The sequence below is a fragment of the Mirounga angustirostris genome, unplaced genomic scaffold (assembly GCF_029215605.1).
Source record: "Mirounga angustirostris isolate CCGP_5_RB_7025 unplaced genomic scaffold, mMirAng1.0.hap1 SCAF_1, whole genome shotgun sequence".
Classification (NCBI taxonomy): Eukaryota; Metazoa; Chordata; class Mammalia; order Carnivora; family Phocidae; genus Mirounga; species Mirounga angustirostris.
Genome location: NW_026991709.1, coordinates 19140671 through 19168481, shown reverse-complemented (window position 1 = coordinate 19168481; position 27811 = coordinate 19140671). Strand labels below are relative to the sequence as shown.

Below are 27811 nucleotides of genomic sequence, written 5' to 3'. Positions count from 1 at the left end.
GCTGAACATTTTAAAAGATATTCCTAACATGAACGGTAAGACAATGAGAAATAATTATAACTTAATGTCTTACTTACTATATTGGGAAAGTATATTTAAAAAAAAAAAACCTGTGGTAGGGAAATGCCTTACATCATGTGTGATGAGCTCCGGATGGGCGTATAAACTGGTCCAAAGTTTTGGGAGAGTCACTGGTGATATGTATAAGAAATCAGGATAACATGTTTGACCTAAAATTCCACATCTATTTTTTAGGTAAATAATTCCAGTAGTATTTCCTACGTTTGACCCAGTAATTCCATGTCTATATACCAAGAAAATAATTTAGATGTATTTTATACAAAAGGAATGATTAAAATGTAAGGAAAAATTAAACTGTAAAGACGATCATCATAGCACAGCATAGGATAGCAAAATTGGTAACAATCTAAACATCCAAGTTAGGATTCACCTCCATAATGAAATTCTGTAAAGCCAGTTCAAGTCATGTGGTAGATAGTGCTTGTTAGCAAGTAAAAGTCTTTTAAGGAATAAAAAAAATCAGGCAACAAAACAGCATTACAATAGGATGTCTGGAGGTATATGCATCAAAATGTCGCCAATTTTAGATCCTTTCTGCTGGTCTGCATCTTTTGATTTTTCTTTTATGATCGTAGATTTAGTAATGCCCTAACAAAGAAATTTTATTTTTAATAAAGTTTACATTTCCATGCTTTTATATAAATTTCCAGAAAGTTATTCACTCAATTAGGACAAAAATGATTGCATATATTTCAGGACAAATGAGAAAATATTTCTTCTTCATTTGGAGCAAAATATTAAGACAAGGAATGTTCTCCTATTCCTCAGATGTTTGCAGCTATTACATAAGAACAGGTATCACTAGTTTTATCCCATCGAAAATATACCCACTACCCCTCTAATATCATTACATCCTTTCATTCTGTTTAAATTCATACCAGATTTCACTGGTCAGACTCATTCCTCTGAACCTAAGAGGCAGTTCAAGAGCTTTCACTGAACGTAAACTCAAACAAGAAATACTCTCCTGCCCTCATTCCCCATCTCCTCCTGCACTACCACAGAAACTCTATCTGAAAGTTTTGTGTCCACACATTGGCTGGAGAATGAAACATGATTCTATTGATTCTGAACATATCAAAGACTGTGGTAAAATTTAGCTTCAAGGGAGAAAGGAAGTGAAAAATTAGTTTTTGGAGATAAGTACCTATCTGAGACAAATCTGAAATACACATTTAAAGAGATTTTTCTCAATTTCAACCTGCAGTTCTTGTATTGACTAGCATAGGATGACATTTTAACCAATATCAAAATAGTATATTTGAAATATGTTGTGTATTTACTTGTCGCTAAGTCCCTAATTGTTATTAAAGCATTGGAAGCAAAAATGTTTTTGTTTTTTTTTTACTTACTTACTTACTTACTTACTTAATTTTTAAAACTCCACTTCCATATAGCCCAGTAGTATGCTGGAGAATTAATTGTGCACATTTTCATGTTGATGACTTGAAATCAGCAAATGCTACCAATCAGGGCTTTTCTTTCTTTTTTTTCTTGGAGATCCAGTTAGTGCACAGGACAGCTTCAACCCCTCCCAAACCATCAGGAAGCCCTGAAGTAGCTCTGCAAGCATCACAGTTAATGCAGTCACTAGAGGCTGCAATGTCAAGTACTCCTTGGCTAGTATTTCTGTTGTCCTATGTAGACCCTGCTTGGTGAATGGAACAGCGTGTACTCATAGAAACCAGTGGTGCAGACTATATATGCAGGAGTGTACTTTAGTACTAGTACAAACATGACAAACTAGACAAAAACGTGACTTAGATACACCAAGGTCTGTCTGTCTATCTTTATTGCTAATGAGACCAAATTCTTGATATTACTTTATTAAATAACACTGGATGCAATGTACGGACAGACTGGAAAGCAGACAGATAGGAGGCAATAGAAAGTAATAGCATTGTCAAAGATGTCTTTATTATATAGTTCATCTTAAGCCAATTCAGCATGTGGCCAATGCTCAATTATTCCAAAAATGATTATATATTTCTTAGATTTCCCAATTTCCTTCTTTATCCCTCCTTTTCCCTAATGCTTGGACATTTTAAACCGTTGTATATTGGGGCTCCTGGGTGGCTCAGTCGTTAGGCGTCTGCCTTCAGCTTGGGTCATGATCCCAGGGCCCTGGGATCGAGCCCCACATCAGGCTCCCTGCTCAGCGGGAAGCCTGTTTCTCCCTCTCCCACTCCCCCTGCTTGTGTTCCCTCTCATGCTGTCTCTCTCTCTATCAGTTGAATAAATAAAATCTTTAAAAATAAACAGTTATATATTATCCTTCAATTTAATATCATATTTTGGAATTATCTGTTGATTTTGTTATATAAAATAATATAATGGGATGTTCCTCTCTGTTAGGAGCTAGCAATAGTTCCCAATAAATATATACCAGAGTGAAAAGGGATAAAACCACTAATATATATATATAAACCATAAATTATTCTGGTACAGAGTTTCAAGCAGAAGGAACCAAATAGGGTTTTTCTGTAAATAGAAACCCATTCATAATCCAGCAAATGTTTCTTGAGCAAACAGTATATAGGAGACTCTTCTTGTTGCTGGGCTGAATCAAACTGATGACAGACAGCCCCAACCCTGAAGGAGATGAATAGCTGATACTCTACATCAACCAAAGGAGTGATACAAGTAAATGACAGTGTTCAAGGCAAAACAAAACAAAGCAAAACAAAAACCTTTTGGAGCAGGTGAGATCTGAAATGGGCCTCGGAAGATGGGGAGGTTTACCACACAGTGGTTTTGAGTCACAAGTTCCTGTTTTAATGTTATAATGCATCTGATGAATATTGTTCACATCAACATACGCCGAGTATTAACATGGAAACAACCTACTCCACTAACAAGTAGCTAATTCTCTGTAATTTCCTTTCTCATACTTACTTAGAGTAGTGAGTCTCTCCTGGAGCATACATCAGAGTTTCCCGGGAAGCTTGCTGAAACACAGATGATTGGGCTCTGCGCAATGCTTCCGACTTAGTAGGTCTGGGTAGGACTTAAGCATTTGAGTTCCCAGGTGATGCTCGATTCCACTGGTCCAATAATCACAATTTGAGAGCCACTGATTTAAAGCACCTGGGATGGATCCCTGGCTTCACACATACTGCCTGATCTTCAGAAAAAGTCTCAACCTCTCAAGACTCTATTTTACCATTTGTAAAGGTAATGACACTGGTAATGATGATTCCTATCTTCTAAGCCTGTTTGGGGAATTAATTGAGTAATGCATATAATTCAGAGCCTGATACAGTAAATGCCCTGCACTGGGTAGCAACGATAGCTTCCCCACCAGGGGAAGCTAGTGGGTAATGGTATGCCAAGCGTTATGGGTTGAATGTTTGTATCCCCTCCAAATTCACATGTAAGGCCCTAAAACCCAATGTGATGATATTTGGAGGTGGGGCCTTTGGGAGGTAATTAGGTTTAGATGAGATCATGAGGTAGTGTCCTCCTGATGGGATTAATGCCCTTAAAATAATTAGAAGAGACACAGAGGCTGCTTTCTCCTCACATGCACCAGGAAAAGACCATGTGAGCACACAGTTACAAGGCAGCTGTCTACAAGCCAGGAAGCAGGTCCTTAACAGACACTGCATCTGCCAGCACCTTGATCTCAAATGTCCCAGGCTTCGTAACTGTGAGAAATAAATTCTTGTCATGTAAGCTCCCCAGTCCAAGGTATTTTACTATAGCAGCCCGAGTAGACCAAGACATCAAAGAAACAGTGTGAGCTATGAAATGGAGGTGGGAATGGATCATATTGTGTTCAGAGAATACACAGTGAAGACAAGCGAGGATGTAGCATTCATGTTGGGGAAAGGAGGGGAATCTCAGAGGACTTCAATGAGAATGGGGAAGAACCCTGGAATTCTTTGGGCACCTCTTTCTTTGTAATTGTCTAATGTTTCTGGCATCTATTAGCCTCTACTTTCTCTCGAAATGCCTATTATTTCTAGAACAACAGGAGTATTCAAATAACTAGCCAGCAATCATAAAAGTAAAAATGACTTTAGCTGCTCATTCAAAGCATGTGTTAAATATAATTGAGCAAAGAAGAGTTCAATATTCTCAAGGCAGAAGAGCAGTGAAAACTCCACATACAAGAACTCTATTAATGTCCCAAGAGGACCCTCACAATGAGGCTGTGCAGAGCACTATATTATAAGGAGGCACTTAAGCATCCTTTTCATTAACCTCACACTGCAAGCTACTTATCCTTTTGTGTTGAATCTGACCCCTAGTGATTTGCAGTTGAAGTTGAAAATTTTATACAATTCAATTTCACAACTTATTGTAAAACTACACTAATTGACATTAGGTGTTGGGTATTAGTATGAGAATAGATAAATAGATCAATGAAACAGAAGCACAGTGGATTGAGTGGTAGCCCCAAAAAGATATGTCTACAACATCCAGAGGCTGTGAATATGATCTTATTTGGAAAAACAGATGTGATTAGATTGTAGATGTAGTTAAGTTAAGGTGGGTCCTAAATCCAATGACAGGCATCCTTATAAGAGAAAAGCAGAGGGACATTTGAGACCCACTGGGGAGAATGCACAGATTAGAGTCAAGCCAAGAAACGTCTGGAGCCACCAGAAGCTGGAAGAAGGAATGATTCCCCCCTTCAGCCTACAGAGGGAGCTTGGTCTTGCAACATCTGGATTTCAGACTTCTAGTATCCACAACTGAGACACATTTCTTTTGTAGTAATTTCTTAGGACCACCCTAGGAAAGTAATAAAAGAAGAAACAGAAGAGATTCCAAACACAGATCTATCTTTATAGAGTAACTTGAACAACAGCACAACAATGCAATTCAGTTGAGAAAAGAAGATCTTTTCAAAAATGGCTCTGGGTCCATTGAATATTCATGAGTGGGAAAAAATGACTTTTATGACTCACACCATACACAAAATTAAATTGATATGGATTATAGATCTAGACATGAAAGCTAAAATAAATCAAACTTCTGGATGAGAATATAAGAGAACATCTTCATAACCTTGGGACAGTCAGAGATTTCTAAGAAGAATACAAAAAACACTCACAATAAAAAATAAAATATTGATAAATGTGGTAGGCAGAACAATAGCCCACCAAAGATGTCCAGGTCCCAATCCCCAGAACCTGTGAATATGTTAGATTACATTGCAAAAGGGAATTGAGGTTGAGATGGGATTAAGGTTGCCGACTTTGAAGATGAAGGAAGGGAACACAAGCCAAGGAATGCAGAAGCTGCATTCCTACAGGCTGGAAAAAGCAAAGAAATGAATTCTCTCCTAGAGCCGCTAGAAGCCAGAAAGGAATACTGTCCTGCCAACGCCTTCATTTCAGCCCCGTGAGAGCTGCATCAGACTTCTGGTGCACAAAACTGTATGATAAGAAATGTGTGGCTTTAAACCACTAAGTTTGTGTGATTTGTTACACAAATATAGAGGTAACCCCAGAATATAGAGGTAACCCCACAAATCCATAATAAAATGACAGACAATCCAATTTTTTAAATGGGCGAAAGACTTGAAAAGGTACTCCACAAAAGAGGAACTGAAATGAGCAATAAAAAATGAAAAGAGGTCATTATCATTACTCATCAGGAGAAGACCAAATTGAGCCCTATAAGATAATGCTATATGCCCACAGACTGTCTAAAATTAAAAAGGCTGGAATGTAAAGTGCTGGCAAGCACATGAAGCAAATGAAACTCCCAAACCTTGCTGGTGGAGTGCAAATTGACACAACCACTTTGGAAAGTTGTTTGGTAGAACCTACCGAAATTAGACATATTTCTCTCCACAATCCTACTCCTACACCAATCCTAATTAGAATATTCAAAGCAGCTTTATTCAAAATAACCAGAAACTGGAAACAATCCAAATGCCCTGAATAAGGAAAATGGATAAATGAATTCAAGAATACTAACACAATGCCATGCTACATAGGAATAAAAAGAACAAAGACACACTCAAGGCATGGATGAATCTCAGAGCCTTTATGTTGAGTGAAGGCAGCCAGAAATAAAAGTGTACATATGCTATGATTCCAAGCATATGAAGTTCAATAACAGAAATACTAGATAATAATAGAAATCAAAATAGAGGGTATGGTTATTGTCTGAGAAGATAGGGAAACTTATGAGATATTTGAAATATTCTGTATCTTGATATGGATAATTTAAAAACTCAGCAAGCCTTATAGTTAAGACACTATTTCGCCCACCTTGTTCCGTGTATGTTCTATCGCCCTAAAGTTTCTAAACCAATAGATTAAGAGGAGAAATTAGTCCAGTTTTTTATCAAAAGCTAGCCAAGTCTTTGAATTCTTTCTTGTGTAAGCCATCCACTCCTGGCAGAGTGATCTTCAAAGAGATTTCTCTATATGACAGAAAACATGAGAGGCACAGGTACTCTATTACTGGCTAGGACTTTGACCTCCAAATGTTGCTTATCACCACCTAAACAGCCACCTAATTTGTACCACCTGTGACCCAAGGCATCCTGCTCCTCCCTTTACTCCGGACTCCCTACTCTTTGTAAGGCCCAGGATTCTTCTGAAGTGGAAGATGGTCCAAAGCCAGACATCTTACCTGAAAATGAAAAATCTCCAAAAGAGGCAATATAAAACAAAAAGGGAAATGATCCAAATTGGAAGTGGGGAAGAGAAATGGAGAGAGATCAAAATTAAAAGATAACTCCATGCAGAAGTTAAACATGAATTCCTTTCCTGCTACTTCCTTCCTCATCATCCAAGCCCAATGATGTGACCTTGTCTCACTTCCTGTATCATGCTTCTTTTTCTCGGAGAATGGAGGGAGGATGCCAGAGGATTTCCTTCTAGAGGGCCTGAATTCCCTCTAGAGGTTAGAATATATGGCCAACGGGAGCTATAAAAAAAAGTACAGCAGGAAAGCAAGCTAGCATGTTATAAAGCCAACCCCACAACTCTCAACCTCTGCTATTACAAACTTTTTCTTTTTTTTTTAATTTTTTTTAAAGATTTTATTTATTTATTTGAGAGAGAGAATGAGAGAGAGAGAGAGAGAGCACATGAGAGGGGGGAGGGTCAGAGGGAGAAGCAGACTCCCTGCTGAGCAGGGAGCCCGATGTGGGACTCGATCCCAGGACTCCAGGATCATGACCTGAGCTGAAGGCAGTCGCTCAACCAACTGAGCCACCCAGGCGCCCCAAACTTTTTCTAACATAAGATACCAAGTATTGACCAAAGTTATATAAATTGCATAAAAACTAAAGCCTATTACATATCACCAAGCCTCAACCTACTTTTTCCAATCGTTCTTCCTTTTATCTCCCTTCTACACTTCCTAAGCTCCACTCACATGACGCCCTCAGTCAATGAAACTCATTACCTGTTACACAGTAAAAACTCAATAAAGATTTTCTGGATAAACAAATGGCTGTTCATATCCCCTCAGGGTGGCTGGCATCATCCCAGATTATTGTCCGCACCACCACCACCACCACCTTTAGAAATTTTGCTTCTTCTCAAGGTGCATACATTGACATCTTTCCCATGAAGTATTTTCTGACTCCCTGAATTAAAACTTTCTCTCTTCTGTGCTCCCATAGGTATTATTTGTAATACCATTATAAAGCTTGCTATATCCGTCTTCACGGTCCATGCTTACTCTCTCTCTTCTGATGAGGAACATCTGCCCCCACCCCATCACAATCAACAGAAATTGATTTCATGTGTTCAAAAGTTAGCTCAGCTTACAGACAGTATCTTACATCCTTTATTCCCTAAGTGTCATAATCCCCTTTGTTCTCCAGGACAAATATGGTGCCTCCAATGTTTTGGGTTGATTTTTAAAGAAACCTGAATACTTCTTCACAGGTACATTTTGCGTGGCTTATTAGAACTCCCCTTGTTTTCAAAAAGCAAATTTGTATGTATATCTGACCTCCCTTATACCTTCTCTACCGTGTTTTCAAAATTTACACTTGAATCTCTTTTGAAAGTGTAAGTTTATAAGTTTATTTCTTTGTGAGTACAAAGGCCTCCCTTATCTTTGGACCCAAAAACAATGCCCCGAAAGATCAGGGGCAACTTGCAGTTTATGTATATATAAAAACAGCTAAGATATAAGAATATTTATATTCTTATATTTTATATTCTTGGCTCCTGGCTGGCAGACCATCCTCCTCATTTCTCTCTGTGTACAGGTGTTGTTTTTTTTTAAAGATTTTATTTATTCATTTGAGACAGAGAGAATGAGAGACAGAGAACATGAGAGGGAGGAGAGTCAGAGGGAGAAGCAGGCTCCCCGCCGAGCAGGGAGCCCAATGTGGGACTCGATCCAGGGACTCCAGGATCATGACCTGAGCCGAAGGCAGTCGCTTAACCAACTGAGCCACCCACGCGCCCTGTGTACAGGTTTTTAAGTAAATGTTCAGTCTGTGGGCTTATTTTTATAACAAGCTGGTGTAGCTAACGGAAGCTGGAGGAACACAGACCCTAATGATAGTGGTGTGGGCTACAGGATGGCAACTAAGTGAGCATATGATAAGACCTCTGTCCTACTTTGACAGAGTAGGTGCCCTCTTTATCTTCCCTCCAGCACCAAGAGATTCCAGCCATAGCTCCACCCCTTAGCTGCTTTCAGTTCAGAATGGCCTTTGTCCTTTCAGGTAGGGATTATAGACTGGAGCCATCTGTTTGTCTAGTCTCTGTGTCACATCTCTTTTAAAATAGAAAAAGATGAAAAAAAAAAAAAAAGGAAAGAGAGTAAAAAATTTAGCATGGATTTTTTAAATATTTGAAAGTCTCAAGCATATAGTCATTCGAACAGAGAAGCTCCAACAGCAAGAAAACATTTAAAGAAACAGCCAAGAGAAGAAATCAGCCATGTGCACTTGGAGTCTCTACCAAGGCACAGAACTCAGGGACATCCCCCTCTATGACACCACTTGTATACCTGTACATGGTAGACTCCAGAAGAACAGGGAGCCTCACTTGCTAAACGTACTACTGCTAGTAATTACCGCGGTGAGAGCACATGGCAAGTGTTCAAAGGAGAGGAAGGAAAGAAAAAAAGAAAGAGAGAAAAAGAGGGTGGGGAAGGAGGGAAGGAGGATGGACATGGAGCATTATTTTGTCCTGTTTTGTATTGGAAGCAATCTTTGCCTTTTGAGTAACAACCACAATCTACCCTAAGCAAGAGATTGGTCTCAGATAGCCATTACAGAGGTGTCTAAGTGTCTTGGTTTCTATCATAAGTCTTACATTTATATTGACTTCAGTCCAGTACCCCTCTCTTTTTATTTCATATTTCCCCTCAGATAATCTTTCCTTCTTGGAATATTTCAACATGCTTGGTCATACTTATTGATACTATTTCTCAGATTGCTCCAATATATTACAGGGCCTCTCAATACCCTTCTAGAAAATCTTCCCTTCTCACTGTAAGATTGACAGGAAACAGTTCAAGAATGTTCACACATTCTTCCAACATGTAGAGAGTCTTCTTTAGTAGTTCTTGGACTTAACAGCACATCTTGAGTGCATGTTCTTACGGTTTGAGACCTTATGTGTTTAGAAAATATAACTTAAAAGGCTACTGATTGGAAAAATTATTTTTTGAGACAAAAATTACATCAATCATCTGGAATATAATTAGTATTGCCAAATGATTGCCTATTGTCTTGAAGGCAAAAAAAAAAAAAAAAAAAAGACTTCCTCCCTGTTTGTAATTTTAAAGTTAATAAGTGTTCATGTTGAACGTCTTTCTGTGTATGGTCTTCGAGTGATGCAAAATTAAATCACTTGAACAGAAAGAGGTGTGAAATTCAGTGAGGTCAATTTTTTTTTTCTTTTTGATCAGTGAAGTAATTTATTTGAAACAATCTAAAACCTTAATATCAGTTTTTTACAGCTCAACCATGTCAACTCATAAATTTGTTTTCGATGCAGTCTTGAATCAGCACAAGAAGATTTTGAATAACAACATGGACCAAGACTTATCCTGAAGCCCATAAATTATTTCTGACATATATGTTCATAACAACAGGCTTCAGAAGAAAAGGGAACAGTGAAAGTTCTAAGAAACTGGGCAGGAATACTTCCTAACGTTCAGTGGTTTAGATGAGTTGCTAAATTCTAAGTTGCAAAAGTATATGTAGTGTGCATGAAAAATAATAATTGTATTCACCGTGCGGACAAAAAGTCCCTTTGAACATGCTCTATTTGGGGGTAATTTTGTGACTCAAAGAGTTCTTCACATTTCCCCAGGGATGCTTTAATCATTTCTCTCTTTTGCCTTTTAAAGACATCAAAAAAATCCAGTTATGTGTCATAAATGTGCATAGGTACAACAGACATTCAGAACATGTATTTCCTGCCAAGTCATTAGGAGTGGAAGAGCCGGTTTCTGTAAGCTGAATGATGGTTTTCCCTATAGTTGAGGACAAGTCCCTTAAATCTCAATATTTCATAATCAGTCTTTAATATTCATTAAGGGATCAATGTCCAAATCAAAGTATTGTGGTTCTGAAAGATTTTCTACATTTCCCAGTTCAGCCAAAGGGCACCTTTTGGGGCACTGAGATTTAGGGACATTTAATGGAAAATATATATAAATATTTAAAAGTAATCTAAGCCCAAATCTATATAACAAAGCCAAGCCAGGAAATGTCGAAATTAGATACAGCTACTATAATCTGAAAGGGTATTTTGCGGGGAGTAAAAGCAATTTCTGTGTGCTCTGAAACCAGAATTAAATACAATATCCTATATTATATAAGTCATTCCTGGATGGGGCAATAATCTTTTTCTGCTGTACTTGCCATCATTTGTTCTCATACTTCCTTCTCTTATTCTACATATTTCAGAGAAATTAGTAAATCTCTCCATTACCAAAACTTTAATTATTTCATTACTTAAATGTATTTTTCGTCTGAAAGCATAAACTCATAAAATGGCACTTGTCTATCTTGATCTTTATTTTCTGCTGCTTATTGACACTTCCAGTCTGAAAAATATGCCTTCTTTCTCTCAGCTATCATGTTAACTTTCATAAATGAAGCAACTGCCTCTTCATTATTGGTTTGTATTTCTTTTTTTTTACTGAGGGTCTGAGAGTCCTTTTCAACTTTAGATTTTTTTCTAAGCTGCAGTTCCTTCTGGCTTGGCACAATTCTTAATTCTCATTCCACTTCTCCAAGAGGCACCCCTCTGTTGATATTCTGTTCATTCTTCTATCAAAGCCTAAATATATCCAAGAGCCTCTTAGATGCCTTCTTCTTTCTTGTTAGGGACTTATTGTTTAGAAAGATTCTTCTAATTCCTCTTGAGCCACACTATCTATGCACTAGGACCCCTGCTATGAAGTGCACCACTTTTTTGTTTTAGTTGTATTTGAAATTTGTTTCACAAAAGGCCAGAATGACATTTTCAAGTGCCTGGAGTTGCTCTCCCTTCTTTGTTTTGATTTTCAAGAACTGGCTATTCACACCCTGTTCCCTCTGCCCAGAATGTCCTTTCTCCCCCTTCTTTTTCTGGCCAACTCTCTGTCATCCCCTAAAGAGATCTACCTAGTAACCACTTTTTCTCTACAGCCTTCCAGTCCTCCATCTCTGTTTTTCCAGAACTTCTGCACGTGTCTCTACTAATACCTAGGATGTTGCACTAAAATTAATCATGTAGACTGTGAGTTCTTGAAGGAAATGTTGTTGATCTTGAGGTGCTTATCCAGTATATTCACTCATCCATTGATTTACTCATTTAGTCATTCATTAAAAAACATTTTTCAAGAGCCTACTATACACCAGCAGTCTTCTGGGTTCCAAAACTCAGCAGTGAAGGACACAAACAAGATCTCTTGTTTGTTCTCTGGAAGCTTTTATTTTAGTGGGATGAAGACTGACAATGAGCAAGTAAACAAATAAATGAACAAGATAATTTTAGCTGTTAACTGCTATTAGCAAAATATATAAAAGAGTCCAGTAGTAATTTGATGGGAGGGGTAATACAGATAGGGTGGTAAGACAAAGCCTTTTTGGGTGGTGATACTTGATACATGCAGTCTGCATGGCATGAAAAAACAGCATGAAGAACATCTGATTAGGGAAATGCAAATCAAAACCACAATGAGATAGCATGGTACACCTGTTAGGAAAGCTATTATTAAAAAGACAAGAGACAAGTGTTGGTGAGGATGTGGACAGAAGGAAACCTTTGTGCACTCTTTGTGGGAATGTAAGTTGGTGCAGCCACTATAAAAAACAGTTGGGAGGTTCCTCAAAAAATTAAAAATAGAACTGCCATATGATCCAGCAATTCCACTTTGGGGTATGTATCTGAAGGAAATGAAATCACTATCTCAAAGAGATCAATATCTGTATCTATATCTGCACACACACATAAACACAGACAGTGGAATATTATTCAGCCATTTAAAAAAGAAGGAAATTCTCTTGTTTGCTGCAACATAGAATGGACCTCGAGGGCATTATGCTAAGTAAATTAAATCAGACAGAGAAAGACAAGTACTATATGACCTCACTTGTATGGGGAATCTAAAAAAGTGAACTCAAAGAAAGAGAGTAAAATGGTAGTTGCCGGGGCCTGAGGGGTGGGGGTAATGGGTGAAGGTGGTCAAAAGATAGAAACTTTCAGCTATAAGATAAATAAGTTCTGGGGCTATAATGTACAGCATGGTGACTATAACAATACTGTATTATATATTTGAAAGGTATTGAGAGTAGATTTTAAATGTTATTACCACACACACACAAATGGTAATTATGTGAGAGGACAGATACGTTGACTAACCTTATTGTGGTCATATCATTTTGCAACAGGTACATGTATCAAATCATCATATCATGTACCTTAAACTTACATAGGTCATATGTCAATAATATCTCAATAAATCTGGGGATAAAAAGATTCTGAAATGCTTTCTTTTATAAAAAAAAAAAAAAAAAAGGAAAAGAAGAAGAAGAAAGAAGATCTGGATGCAGTGCCTACAGGCCTTCTAGCAGGAGCAAGCTTGGCATGCCCAAGGAACAGAAAGAGACCTAAGTGGGTAGATCATAGCAAGTAAGAGAGAAAGAGAGGTAGGCAGAGGACAGATCAGGTATGGCCTTGAAAGCTATGGTAAGAGGTTTGGATTTTATTTTCATGCAATTGCATGCCACTGGAGACCTTTAAAAACAGTGATACAAAGTGGCTTGCATTTAAAAACACAATTGTTGCATATTTGTTGAATGAATTCAATAAATCATTTTCCCTTCATTTCTATATCATCAACAAGTTCTCATGGTAATTTTTAAATCTTGATTTGCTCCTTCAGTATTGGAAGAAGTTGGAGGAGAAAGCTGATGCAGTACTCCTGATTTGCTGGCATCCCTCCTCCCAGAGCTTCCTCTGCTTTCCCTTCATTGTTTTGATCTCCAGGAGTGACTTATTCACACACTGTTCCCTCCTCCCAGTATGTCTTTTCTCCCCTCCTTTTTCTGACCAACTCTTGGTCATCTCCCCTTCCAAGTAACAGACCTCTGAAGGCAGACTGCATCATCTAGTTGGTGGATGAAAGTCATCGGGCCATATTTCTTGGCTGAATAGAGCTAATATTTCAAAACTTCTACACAAGAGGGATTTGAGATCTTTCTGCCTTTCTCCCTCTCTGTTGCATTTTCTTCCCTATCCCAGCAAGACAGCAGTCCTAGTTGCTGATACATTTTCCTTTCCGTGTGCTCTACCAAGTGGGAGGAGGCAAGTAAATTGAGCAGGAATTCAACTGTTGTCCTATATCTAAGTCATAACCTCTAATCCAGTTTTAAGGAGCAAGAGAATTGATTATTTTGGTCTCATCTGCCTGACTGTCATGTCCACCCCAAAACTGGTTCTGGACTCAGAAAAGAGGGTTTCTGAAATGCCAGCAATATACAGTGTGATGCGGCTGGATGGCATTGAATTAGAAGTTTGAGAACCTGCTAGACTTAGGGTCTAGTTACAACTGTACTGCCAACGAGCTGTGAAAATTTAGGTGAATCACTGAAAACCAGCAGCTAACTCTTACTCTATGTCAGACACTCATTAAGCACTACATAGATTATGTCATTTAATCTTTAAAACAATTCTGAGATATATATCATTATTATCCTGTTTTACAAATGAAAATTGGGCACAGAGAATCAGTCTGATAGCTGCAGTTTGAACCCAGACAGCCTGACTTGAAAGCCTGATTCAGCCTCTTCAAGTTCCCATTTTACTTATCTATAAAATCTGCGGATTGGACCAGATAATCTCTAAGATGTCTGTTAACCCTAAATTTCTCTGACACTCCCACTGCCTGGTCTACCTTCTCAAAGACAGCATGTCCATCTTCAATGCTCTGATTTGGGCAAAATTACCCCCATTTCTGCTGGCATTTATTTTTGTGTGTAGTTAGTCGAAGACACACTATTTAGCTTCACAGTGGTAGCTGAATGTTTCCCCCACCTCTTCAAATAAATGTAAAGCTAATTTTATCAGGTCGACAAATCTGACCTACATATTTTTCCCAGTACTTCTCATTTCAACTCTGTCTCTTACGAGTAGCGAATGACTCTAAACTCAAATCTTACATTTTTGGTAATATCTGTATCTCCAACTATTCTCCATCCATATCTTCTTTCTCTTCCAAGTTGTAACCTTCACTAGAAGAACCTATTAACACCCCACACTTAGTTTCTTACCCCAGACTTAAAAACCACGTTTAGAGGCATATCCCGCCCTATTTCCTATTATGTTGTTTGTTCCCATGTGACATACATGCAGATTATATCCAACTGCAATGATTTGGGACCATAATCACATACTCCTTACCAATCGCTCTTGTTTAAAATTACACATCCTGTTCTCCACTAAATTTTTTGTTCTGTGGGGAGTGGGTTGATGAATCTTGACAGACTCTTCCTCCCAACTCAGATATGGAGATAAGTACATCTCCTGAATGACCACGTTGAATCTGCTGTGGGTAATCATGGCCCTCACCTCAGTGGCACTATCGCACCTCATCCTTCTAGAAACTCTAGCAGAATCCTCCCATGGCCTAACATCCTTGGTTTTCTTTTTATCTGTGAGTTATGGAGTGCTTCTGATTTTTTAAAGGCACAGATTCACACAACATGGTTTGACCCAGAGAACTGACGGCCAACTCTACTGAGTTCTAATTTTTTTTTTTATTTATGCTTTTCCATACTTTCTCACTCTTGACATTAGCTTTTAATACATGCTAATAACTTAGAATCTTCTTCTTAACCTCTTTCTGACTAAACCATTATGCTGCACGGTCTCTAGCATACATAATAGTTAATAAAAATAGTTAATATATGCTCAGTAAAAGGCAGGTACTAGCACATTTAAGACAACACTATTTGCAGGTGCCCCAAACAGAAACTAACCAAATGCCTGTCAACAGTAGAATGAGTAGATTGTGCTATATTTCCACAATGTAATACAATAAGATGAACAAGCTAAAATTAACTGTATGGATGAATCTCGCAAAGGTAATTTGAGAGAAAAAGGCCCAAGACAAAAGTATAAAACTATATGCTTCTATTTATATGAAGAACAAAAACGGATGAAAGCTATCAATGCTGTTGGAAGTCAAGATAGTGGTTATCCCTGAGACTTGAGGGATATTGCCTAGAAGGGGACAAAAGGAGTCTCCAGGGATTAGCCATATTCTGTTCTTGATCTGAATGCCAATTACATGGGAGTGGTCAGTTGGTAAAAACCCACTGAGTTCTACACGTTAGGGTATATGCACTTTCTGTATATATTTAAGACTTTAATTTAAAAAAATGTTTAACAAACTAATAAAAGAAGATAAAAAAAATTTAAACTGAAAAAACTAATTTATATTCTGTATTAAGGGCCTGCTTTTGTATCAATTAATGCTTATCTATCGTATGTTTATGTGCTAATTTATGTCATCTACAGTAATAAAGCCAAATCCAGGATTCCAATGCAGACGGTTTGAGCACTGGTTTAAATCTGGGCTCTCCTAATTTCTAGGTGTTTTGTTTTGTTTTTGCTGCTTTTTCTTCTTCTGTTTTTACTTCCCTAATCCCGTTTTCTCATTCATAAAATGAAGGCAGTAACAGTAGCTACTTCCAAGTTTTGAAGTAAGTATTAAATGGACAAATCCTGGCAATGTACTCAACATAATACCTACCATGTAGTAAGTGCTCCATAAACCTTTACTGAATTATAGTTTCTGGTTTATCTTATCTAGAAATACTCATCTCTTACAAACTGAAACACTGTGAGAGAGTCCACAAGCCCTCCCACCTTCAGATATTCGAGACTACAGAAGGGAGCAGCAGGCCATGCTGTGCACAGGAATGAACGAATAATTTAGCAACAGAACAAAGGAAGGAGGAATGAATGAGCTAGGGAAGAATGCCATGCCAGCACTTAAAGATGGTAACTAGATAAGAGTAAGACGGAAAGCAACTCTAAAACCATCAAGATACATCATCATCCCCAGATTTTGGAAGAGAAAAATTAAGGTGGAGAGGTGAGTACAATTTGCTTGTCTAGGAACCTGACATGCATAATGACTGTACTGTCCATGCATGGCAGGTCGTTTGCACAGTGGTAAGACTGCTGATTCAGAGACAGAGCACCTAGATTTAAGCCATGGCAACTGACATCACCTGGGCAAATAACCTCCCTTCCTCGGCTTCCTCACCTGTATGATAAGGGTGGTATTCATCGTAACCACCTCATCGTTTGAGGTTTAAAGCAGTTAATATTGTTAAATAGCTTGTAATAGTTGGCATATAGAAAGCACTAATAACTATTTCTTTTTTTTTTTTTTTAAAGATTTTATTTATTTATTTGAGAGAGAAAGAGAGAGCACATGAGAGGAAGGAGGGTCAGAGGGACCAGCAGACTGCCCGCTGAGCGGGGAGCCCGATGCGGGACTCGATCCAGGGACTCCAGGATCATGACCTGAGCCAAAGGCAGTCGCTCAACCAACTGAGCCACCCAGGCGCCCTAATAACTATTTCTGAAAGACAATAAATAAACATGCAAGATTTACTCCGGAAAAGATTATAAAGTCAAAACTTGGTTCTATTCTTTGTCTGTTTTCTTTGAAGTACTTCCACCTGTTCCTTCCAGGCCCCCAACGCCCACAAGCTAGCCCCTGGTAACTCAAAGTCCTCCGAAGAACATTCCACCCAGACCTGCCTCTTCCCCATCTCAGATCCCCTCCCTGGGATCTTTATAAAATGTACTTGTGTTATCTGGCTCATTCCACTCAATTTGGCATAAAAGGCAGTCCTTTCTAAGAGATAATAATGGGTGAATTTTTCTCAGATAACATTTCTGATTTTACCAGAGCTTTCTGAAATCTGCCTCATAACCCAGTGGTGAGACAAATGGTACAAACTTCCAACACCATTTCGTGCTGACTGGGATATATTTTCAATCAGAAAAATCTTGTCATTTTAGATTCAATAAATACATGACTACCTCTTATACCCTGACTTTTTTGGAGCTGTAAATTGCAAAATAAAAATAATTTTCTCAGGGGCGCTTGGGTGGTTCAGTCGGTTAAGTGGCTGCCTTTGGCTCAGGTCATGATCCTGCGGTCCTGGGATCGAGCCCCACATCCGGCTCCCTGCTCAGTGGAGAGCCTGCTTCTCCCTCTCCCTCTGCCTGCCACTCTGCCTACTTGTACTCTCTCTCTATCTCTCTGTCAAATAAATAAATAAAATCTTTAAAAAAATAAAGATAATTTTCTCCTTTCTATTCTTTCATATCCAAATAAAGGAGGAGAAGTGTAAAACTAAGAGAAGGAATATGTTCTGATTCTTCTATTGAATTTTAATTTCCCAGGAGAGCTGCTATGTGCAACCCATTCTCTCCCATGTTGAAAAACTCTATATTTCCTAATACTCTGCAAGCCCGGGTGACAGTCCCTTCCTCAACCCCACCCTGAATTTCCCTGACTGATTCTAGGTGCAACCTCATGGCACCCAAGCATGTACACACATGTGTGCACATTCACACGAACACACACACACGACTGCCTTGCCATCTTTTTTCCAGCCCCACAGTCCATTGTCCCAAATGGAAAAAAAAAAAACCTGCTGACCCAACATGCACAACATAGACCTCAGTGGTAGCCCTGGAGTCACAAAAGAATTTAGCTAAAAACTTAAGCCAGCCTGAGTTGCAGAAGCTCAGGTTTTATTGACTACACAATGCTTAGGAATACAGAGGTAAAAAAAAAAAAAAGTGATGACCCACGTTCAGTTCAGAAGACCAGTTGCCCATGTAGTATGCTGCTTCAGCCTTCAGAATGGCTCACTTGGGCGCCCGGGTAGCTCAGTCAGTCAAGCGTCTGACTCTCGATTTAGGCTCAAGTCATGATCTCAGGGTGGTGAGATCGAGCCCTGTGTCAGGCTCCATGCTGGGCATGGAGCCTGCTTGGGATTCTCTCTCTCCCTCTCCCTCTGGGCCTCCCCACTCACTCTCTCTCTCATTAAAAAAAAGGGCTCACTTAATCTGAACCTGTATTTTAGTCCAAAAAGGCATTGACAGTGTTATCAGTAGGCAGAAGGAAATCTCGTGCGAACTTTAGGAAATGATTGAGTGGTGGTTAATTCCAGAGGTCCAAACCCCAACCCTCTCATAAACACACACACACACACACAGCCCTAATCACAAGAAATGACTAGGAAACATTCTGCAGATTGACTTAAAGGTGGTTCAGGACATCCAGTACAGAACCGTCTCCTTCCTTTAATCTCTGGGCAGGAAGGACTGCTTGAAATGCCTTTTAAAACCCTTCAATATGGGCGCCTGGGTGGCTCAGTTGGTTGAGCGACTGCCTTCGGCTCAGGTCAGGATCCTGGAGTCCCGGGATCGAGTCCCGCATCGGGCTCCCTGCTCGGCAGGGAGTCTGCTTCTGCCTCTGACCCTCCCCCGTCTCATGTGCTCTCTCTCATCCTCGCTCTCTCAAATAAATAAATAAATCTTTAAAAAAAAAAAAAAGAAAAGAAAAGAAAACCCTTCAATATTTTGAACTTCATACGTACCGCTTACACATGGATATTCTATGATCACTAGGCTGTCTCAAAAATCTAAGCCCTTATAGTTCCAGGGAGGCCATCTACCTAAGGCGGCCTCATTGGGCAAGAACCATATGCTACCGAGGTCACATGGTCCCATCCTGTGCCTCCTCCCCACTGACTCAGCCCCCAATCCCCTTCCTAGCAGAAATCCACAGGCAGCTTCGGCCCCCTTCGTTCTCTTGCTCACTTCTGGATTTTCCATCCATTCACGCTCCAACCCCCAGTGGTCTCATTCCTTCGTGGATTTCTACAATGGGAAGAAAAGTGCAGGGTGGGACTCTGGCTGCTGTACCTGTGGGGAAAAATAGGTTGAATGTTTGCACAGCCATGGCTAAAAGCAGTGTTGCCCTTGACCTGGATGAGGCCCCTACACAACGACCTATGCTTTAGAGGGCTCATTCTGGCCCCTTCCCACCATGCCCTTCCCAAATCAAGAAGCTCATGGAACCAAACCTGCTCATGCAGAACCTATGCTTCCCCTTGTCAACCAGGCTCTGGGTATCTGGAACATCACTGAGCCTGCTTCCAAGGCCAGAATGATACTCTTGGCCTTGTGTGCCTCCTGAAAGCAGATGGTACCGGCCATTTGCGCATCTCAGGGCAGAGGAATTAGCTAAGAGGCTGCTGTATTTAAGAACTATGGACACAGATTTGAAGTGCCCACACACATTTGGTGAGGTCCCTCTTAGTCCAAGAGAGTTCTGGTGGCAAGGGAGAAAAAGGAAGCAGGCCAACTCTCAAAATGTCAAAATGCCACATTTTAGCATAGAACTCTGAGAAGTATGAGAATTAGGAATTTGTGCCTGGCCTCCCAGGTCAATATAAAAGTATATTTGTTAAGGGAGAACAAAACAAATTTTATTAGCAGATTACTCACTTGTATTATAATTTTTTAATAGACATGGTTTGTGGGCCTAAATTTGCACTCTTGTGCTAGAGACAATATTAGGGACAGGCCTGCCGAAAGGCTTATTTTCTCAAACTTCATTGTCTAAATTTCAAGAAACTAACTTCTGCAAGGGATCTACTCCTAAGAAATCTCAAGTCACAATTAAACTCTTTAGGACTTCCCTAGGACCAGCAGCATTGCTCTTCAAGATAATGTGGTACCCAGTGAATACCATTGCCATCCATTCCATCGGGATATGCCTCAGGGAATCTCCAGGACTCTGTCCTGAATCAAGCATCTTCTCTGCTAGCCTTCTTCTTGTGGCACATGCTAAAAATCCACTGATGTCATTTGCAGCTAAACCAGAATCAGTTCCCATTGTGTTGTGTGTCACCTAAACATAGATATAACAGGAACGAAATTTAAAATCACATTACTCTCCACTCCTGCTTGCTCCCGTTAAGAAGCATTATGTTGTTAACCCTGAAAAACTAACAATTTATTATGAACACCAAGGTAAATGAGTAAAGAAGAAATACTGGATAAACTGAAAGGCTAGCTGGATCAGCACTGGAAATGGCAGAGATATACTTGAGGGATGAATTGTATGGGTTGGAAAGGAAGCAAGGGGGCAGTGAGAGAAACAATGTGAGAGACAGAGCTGGAGCAAGGCTGGTCTGGACAGAGTTGAGAGTGAGAGAGGAGAAAGATTCGGAAGCAGCTGCCAGGTGGGTGAGATATTGAGAAAGACCAGCTATAGCAGATTAGATGTGGCCACAAATGTTGCCACTACACCTACCAACAGGGAGAATCTTCTTAATTTCTTTGAATCTGTGACTTGCTTTGGCCAATAGCATGTGACAGAAATGATACGGTGTAACTTCCAAGGCTGAACCTAGAGAGATCTGCCTTGGCCTCTTACACAACCTTGGAACAGTCCCTCTTAGAACCTGGCTGCCATGCTGTGAGAAGCCCAACCTCAGAGAGTGGTCAAAGTGAAGAGAACCAAGACATTCTGACTAAACATCTCAGTTGATCTCGTGGCTGAAGGCCAGCACCTACAGCCAGCCCCATGAATGAGCCATCTTGCGTGTTCCAGCCAAATGAGTTTCCAAATGACTGAAGTACCTGCCAACAGCACGAGAAGAGAACTACCATCCAGCTGACCTCATCAACCCAGTTTTTGATGTTAAACCACTAAATTTGGGGGTGGTTTGCTATAACAGCAACAGATAACCAAAATGTGGGAAAAGACTCCTAAGACACTTAACTGGACATTATAAATGTATTCTCTGTGTGTTCTCTAGAGATTGAACTGAAAAGATTTGATCTTCTTTTCGGTTATTTCTAGATGTCAGCTCAATGTTGAGATGGAGCAATGAGATCTAAATGCCTTGCACTGGGGCACCTGGCTGGCTCAGTCAGTGGAGCGTGCCACTCTTGATCTGGAGGTTGTAAGCTCAAGCCCCACATTGGGGGTAGAGTTTACTTAAAATTAAATAAATAAATAAATAAATAAATAAATAAATAAATAAACAAACAAACAAACATCTTATATGGACTATACATGTAATACCAACCAAAAGCTCTGAATAATTAGCACAAAAATCATGCTTTTCATACCCATGCAGAAAGTACTGGATTTTCAGGGTAACAACTCAAAAAATTAAAAATGCAACAAGATGAAAAAGAAATGCAATTTAAAAGAAAATCCCCAGTGATCCATACAATTTGTAGTGACTACAAATAGTCAAAATTTCATGATTATCTCGATAGTCCCCTCCACAGAACACTACCCACAAACCATTTCACCATAAAGTAGGTAGACACTGCAAATCCCCAAGTGGTATACTATCCTTAACAGAACACCCAGTTCTCAACATCTAGACCATGCCAATATGATGGTCTGTTAAAAAAACCTAGGCTTTCCAGGATATAGGGGTCCCTATGTGCCGCTGAGCTTTGATGTCCCAAAGAAACACACATTCATATATTTGAGACAGGTTTAAAGCACTTCAGGAGCCATACCAATCCAATGTAGGTGATGGTCACACACTGTGGGGTTCCTGTTCCTTCACCCTTCTGGCCACTTGGAAATGACCACAGCTGCAATGAGTCAGTGCTTTTTAATAATAGTGTACAATGTTGCCAAGTTTGGATCAGTAGACTTGTTATTTTTCTCCCCGCAATTCAGATCCTTGGCTCGTTTGCCTCCTGGACTGCCACACCCACATGTTTAAAGATACTTTAGTCAGAGTCAGATAAGCACTGAGCTGTGTCTGCTTTCAAGTATGAGCCGCCTCTGCTTTCAAGTAGGAATTAGGAGTCAATGGCTGATGCAATGTAAATATTTGCCCACCCTTCAGATAAACCACTTGGTGGTATTACTGAAAACAGTCTGCCTTTTCCAAGAGCAGAAAGGCCAGCATTCCCAACCCCAGTAAAGTCTGCATCATGTAAATTCAAGCTGCTACGTTCTCCTTCCTCAGCCAAACTCCAAGGCCCACGGGAAGCAGCTGGAGTCCCGGAATATCCAGATACTGCCCCATGGGCTGATTCCCACAACTGAACTGAATGTCTGCCTTAGTCAACTCCAGGAAAGCTGGATCATATGTCACCCAATCACAAGCCCCAACTGTCTCTTCCGATGTTAGAAATGCCTCAGTCCGTAAAGTAGGCATTAGCTAGAACCTTCGATCCAACATCAGAACAAGGAAGACTGATACTTTGGTTCTCCTAAAGTCAATATCATTTAAATATTTACTCAATATTCCCTTAGCGAGAATCTGGCGCTAATTTTATGATTCTCAAAAATCATATGCAACTTTTTAATTTATATTTGTTATCTGTATTATTCCGACGAGGAAAATTAAAGAAACATGTGCAAACTCTTTAATATGTAAATAATAATGTAAACCACTGTAGTCCAGTTTGTTCCTGGCAAACCAGACTAAAGAATGCCTTAGTTGGCAAAGAAATAGAAAGCACCATCCGTATGGTCCAATCTGAATAGTATTTCAATCAAGGACACAAAGTCCAGCAACCAAAAAACTCATTTGTCACCTTCTGTATCGGCAAGGATCACATTTGACTGAGGGGCTGAATTATCCTACATTGGCTTTTTTAAACTAAGTCAATGAAGTTAGTTCTGTAAATAATGAAGTCATGGCTTAAATTGTTAAAGTGCTCTGGTTAATCTTAATCTCCCCACTTGCACCAATCTCTGAGCTGTTCTGTGTCCCAGAAGGCTGACCTTCATGGACAGCATCATCCACGCTGTACTACCCTCTGGCTCACGTAGGAAGAGAAAGGACCGAGTATTTATTTCCCATAATCTCCACCCCCACCCCCTTACTCGCACAGCTATAGTTCTGGCAGAGCTTCTTTCCTTTGTAGTCACAGGTCATACGAGATAACACCTCTTCTCTGACTCAGGTTCTGGCTCCACTGAATACTATTCCCTCCCTTGACCTGTCAGAATCCCCACTGTTTCTAACCCCTGGGTGTTGCAGCATCTCTTGTCAGTTCCTGTGATGGTCGATTTTATGTGTCCACTTGCATGGGCCATGCAGTGGCCAGATATTTTGTCAGACATTATTCCAAGTGTGTCTGTGAAGGAGTTTTTGGATGAGATTAACAGTTAAATTGGTAGACCAAGTAAAGCGGGTTGTCCTCCCTAATGTGGGTGAGCCTGATCCAATCCAATGAGGACCTGGATAGAACAGAAAGGCTGGCTCTTCCCCCAAGTATGACAGAATCCCCCTGCCTGATGGCATTCAAGCTAAGCCACCAGCTCTTTTTCGCTCTATAGCAACCTGCTGCCCTTTGGACTGAGATGGAGACATCAGCTCTGCCGATTTTAGACTTGTCAGCCTCCATAATCACATAAACGGGTCCAAGAAGGAAAGGAAGAAAGGGAAAAAGGAAGGGGGGGAGGAAAAAAAAAGGGCAGGTGGGTGGCTGAAGGGTGGAAGGAGAGAAGGAAAGGAAGAAAGAAGGAAGAAAGGAAGGAAAGTGCCTATTGGTTTTATTTCTGAAGAATCCTAACACATTTCCTTATCTTCTCTCACATCTCTGTAAAGAGTCTCTTCATTAAGTTATTTTTAAAGCCTTCTGAGTCCACCTCTTGTGTCTGCCAGGCCCCTACCTGATAAATGAGGTTTTCCTTTTTTCTTATTTACCACTCCACAGTGTCCAGAGGTAGGCAATCCCATTTCCGTGCAGGAGAACCGGCATGTTGCTCCTTCTTTCTCCTATCTCGCCATCCTTGGCAAGTGACTTTCATCATCATGTTTGCAAGATATTCCAAGTTCTAGAGGGATAACAGGAAATGGATCAAGAGCTTTTTCTTAGCAAGGCTTTATTCAGAAATGTAGTTTTTGCCTCCCCAAACATTTTATCCCATATCTTGCTAGGCAGAATCATGTTGAATGGCCCTCCTACCCACAAGGGGGTCCAAGACATTGAGCGCATTGCTTTCCAGACTCGATGTTAGATAGGCAAGGGATGCAGGGGCTAGACAGCATCAAATTTCTAAACCCTCAGTACCTGCCATCTGTGGGCTTCCTGAACCCCATAACCACTTTCCTCACATGCCACCACTGCTCTCATATCTCTTTTATACACAGTCCCTAAAAAGTAGACAAAAGAAACTTTTCTTCCTGACCTACCTGCAAGACTATTGTCCTTTCTGTCATCATCTTTGTGTTTTGACTCTGCATCACAAAAGACAAAAAGAACCCTTCTGTCAACGCAGCTCCCCTCAAAGGCTTCAGAGAGGTACATAAATGACCCACAGAAATTAGAGTCCTCTAGGCAGGCAGAGGAAAACAAAAGTCTGGAAACACTCATACATGAATAATGTGTATGTCATATTTCACTTCAGAATTTGAGCTGCTGCTAACTATCACCAGGTCTTAGAGCTGGTGACAGTACCTGTAATTATAGTGTATAATCTGCACTTACAAGCACCAAAATTCTAAACAAAGAAACTACATATGTCATTTTTTTCTCCCAAGATTTCTAATATCATTATGATCACAAAATGGCTGGCTCATCCCCAAGCATCACATCTATGTTCCAGATAGGCTTTACTGAACAGGAACAGGAGAAGCCCTCCCCCAGTTCCCAGAGAAAGAAAGACAAATGTATTATTATTATTATTTTAATTATTATATATTAATAATTATCTAGAGTGCGATTTGTAGAAAGCTGAGTTAACTGGCACCAAATTTCCAATTTACTCCCCTGGCCCTTTAGTGACTTTTATAATCAGCTCTCTGGACAGTTGCTTCCTATTACTCAAGAAATAAAGGAATACCCAGGCACAAAAAGCAGTATTCAGGACAGAGGAATATAAGACAAGCAAGCAAGGAAGCTGGACCTTTGTCACTGAATTCAGCTCCTGGCTTGTGGTGTTCTTCCCAAACATCTTAGCTGTACTTAAATATTCCTTGTTAAGGGCACCCCAATGCCTAGATGCCAAGATGGATAGTTCAGCAATACTGACCCAAAACGTTCTGAGGTCAACATTCCAGAAAGACTTCCTGCATTTTCAAAGATCACTGCATCACTTCTAATGCAATGACCATGGAAATATTTGGAAATTAGTTTACAGGATCAAAAGCTTCTTAGAAAAGGTAAAGCTCTAATATCAGCAAAGATATGTTGATTTTTCCCAATATAAAACACCCTCAGATATATAGATAACACCTTGCCTTGGTGTTTTCCAGAATTATTGCTCTATTGTAATAGAACATATTAAATAAACAGTCAACTAAAAGAAATACCTTTATAATAATTTCTGTCGCTATTTCACATTTTTGGTCATATTTCACAAAATGGATCACAACCTTTAAATTCAAGCAATAATTATTATTAATCTGCTCAACATAATTCTTGGTACTTATTAAAATTTACTAAACAATTATTAATATTGTTATGTTAGATAATTTGGCATTATAAACCAACAGAAAAGAAGCCACGTAATGAGATTGCAGAGTCCTTCAAATCTGTCCCTCTGTTTATTGTTTTTACATCTGCGCACTTTAATTGTTGCTAAAACCCAGCTGCTTTCTGTACATACTACCATGCCATGTCTCCTTAAAGCATTGTAACTTCTCTTGATTAACCAAGAGTAGAATGACTCACTATGTCAATAAGTCTTCTGAATCTTTGACACAATGCAGTGGGTAGAGCAGACAGATGGCAGTGGAGTTGTATGGTGTTTAAAAGACATATATCCTAAAGGGTGTGTCAGTCTCTAGACAGCAAAATTACAAAGGTGTAATTTCTTTCACTCGAAATTTACATTTTAATGGAAGCACTTTCATGTAAAAGTAGGTAAATCTTTTCAGGCCACTGCCAAGCCTCATTGCTTGGCAACTTTTACTGTCTTTTTTTTTTTTTTAAAGATTTTATTTATTTATTTGAGAGAGAGAATGAGAGAGAGAGAGAGAGCATGAGAAGGGGGAGGGTCAGAGGGAGAAGCAGACTCCCTGCCGAGCAGGGAGCCCGATGCGGGACTCGATCCCGGGACTCCAGGATCATGACCTGAGCCGAAGGCAGTGGCTTAACCAACTGAGCCACCCAGGCACCCAACTTTTACTGTCTTAAAGACCCTAGTTGACTACCTTGAAGTCTACATAATGTACATAAATGATATACCTTAGGTATATTTTACATAATCAAGGAGCATTTTCTCCTTAACAAAAATGGTCTCAACATTTATGAATCATTTGTAATTTACACAGGAAAAAAAAAAGTGAGCAAGAAGAATGACCAAAGAGATTGTTTTCAGCTTATATACAGAGAACATTCTAGCCTCGAATTTAAGACGGCAGCCCCTCTGAATTCTGAACTATACTCTTCCTTACAACAGAGGATTGGTTAGTACATCAAGAACAGAGAACAATAACAAATTCCTATTTCTTAGAAAAAGTGTCTGTGAAACTTTCAGCACATATGCTACATGCCAGAGTAACCAACTCATCAGCTGTGACAGTGAGCGCACCCAATACAAAGAACAGCATAGCATCATCTAAGACCAGTAAAAGTAAACATGATTGTGCCGGTACCATGCTGTCTTGATGATCACAGCTTTGTAATATAGCTTGGAGTCAGGCATGGTGATACCTCCAGCTTTGTTTTTCTTTTTCAACAGACACATGGACCAATGGAACAGAAGAAAGAGCCCAGAAATGGACCCTCAATTCTAAGGTCAACTAATCTTCAACAAAGCAGGTAGGAATATCCAAAGGAAAAAAGACAGTCTCTTCAATAAATGGTGCTGGGAAAAGGAGCCACATGCGCAAGAATGAAACTGGACTGTTCTCTTACACCGTACACAAAGATAAACTTGAGATGGATGAAAGACCTAAATGTGAGAGAGAATCCATGAAAATCCTAGAGGAGAACACAGGCAGAAACCTCTTCGGGGCGCCTGGGTGGCTCAGTCGGTAAGCGTCTGCCTTCGGCTCAGGTCATGATCCCAGGGTCCTGGGATCGAGCCCCACATCGGGCTCCCTGCTCCACGGGAAGCCTGCTTCTCCCTCTCCCACTCCCCCTGCTTGTGTTCCCTCTCTCGCTGTGTCTCTATCTGTCAAATAAGTAAATAAAATCTTTTAAAAAAAATAAAAAATTAAATTAAATTAAAAAAAGAAACCTCTTCGACCTTGGCCACAGCAACTTCTTCCAAGACACGTCTCTAAATGCAAGGGAAACAAAAACAAAAA

General features: G+C 39.8%; 1 long non-coding RNA gene across 1 annotated transcript in view; it reads right to left on the bottom strand.

Annotated features, from left to right (window-relative positions):
- Window positions 1–24499, bottom strand: part of LOC129045358 (uncharacterized) — a 77913-nt gene extending 53414 nt beyond the window's left edge. The window contains exon 1 of the long non-coding RNA XR_010407851.1: window positions 24226–24499. This is a non-coding gene — a long non-coding RNA (uncharacterized LOC129045358). The remainder of the gene's footprint in view (window positions 1–24225) is intronic.
- Between the last annotated feature and the right edge of the window lie 3312 nt (window positions 24500–27811).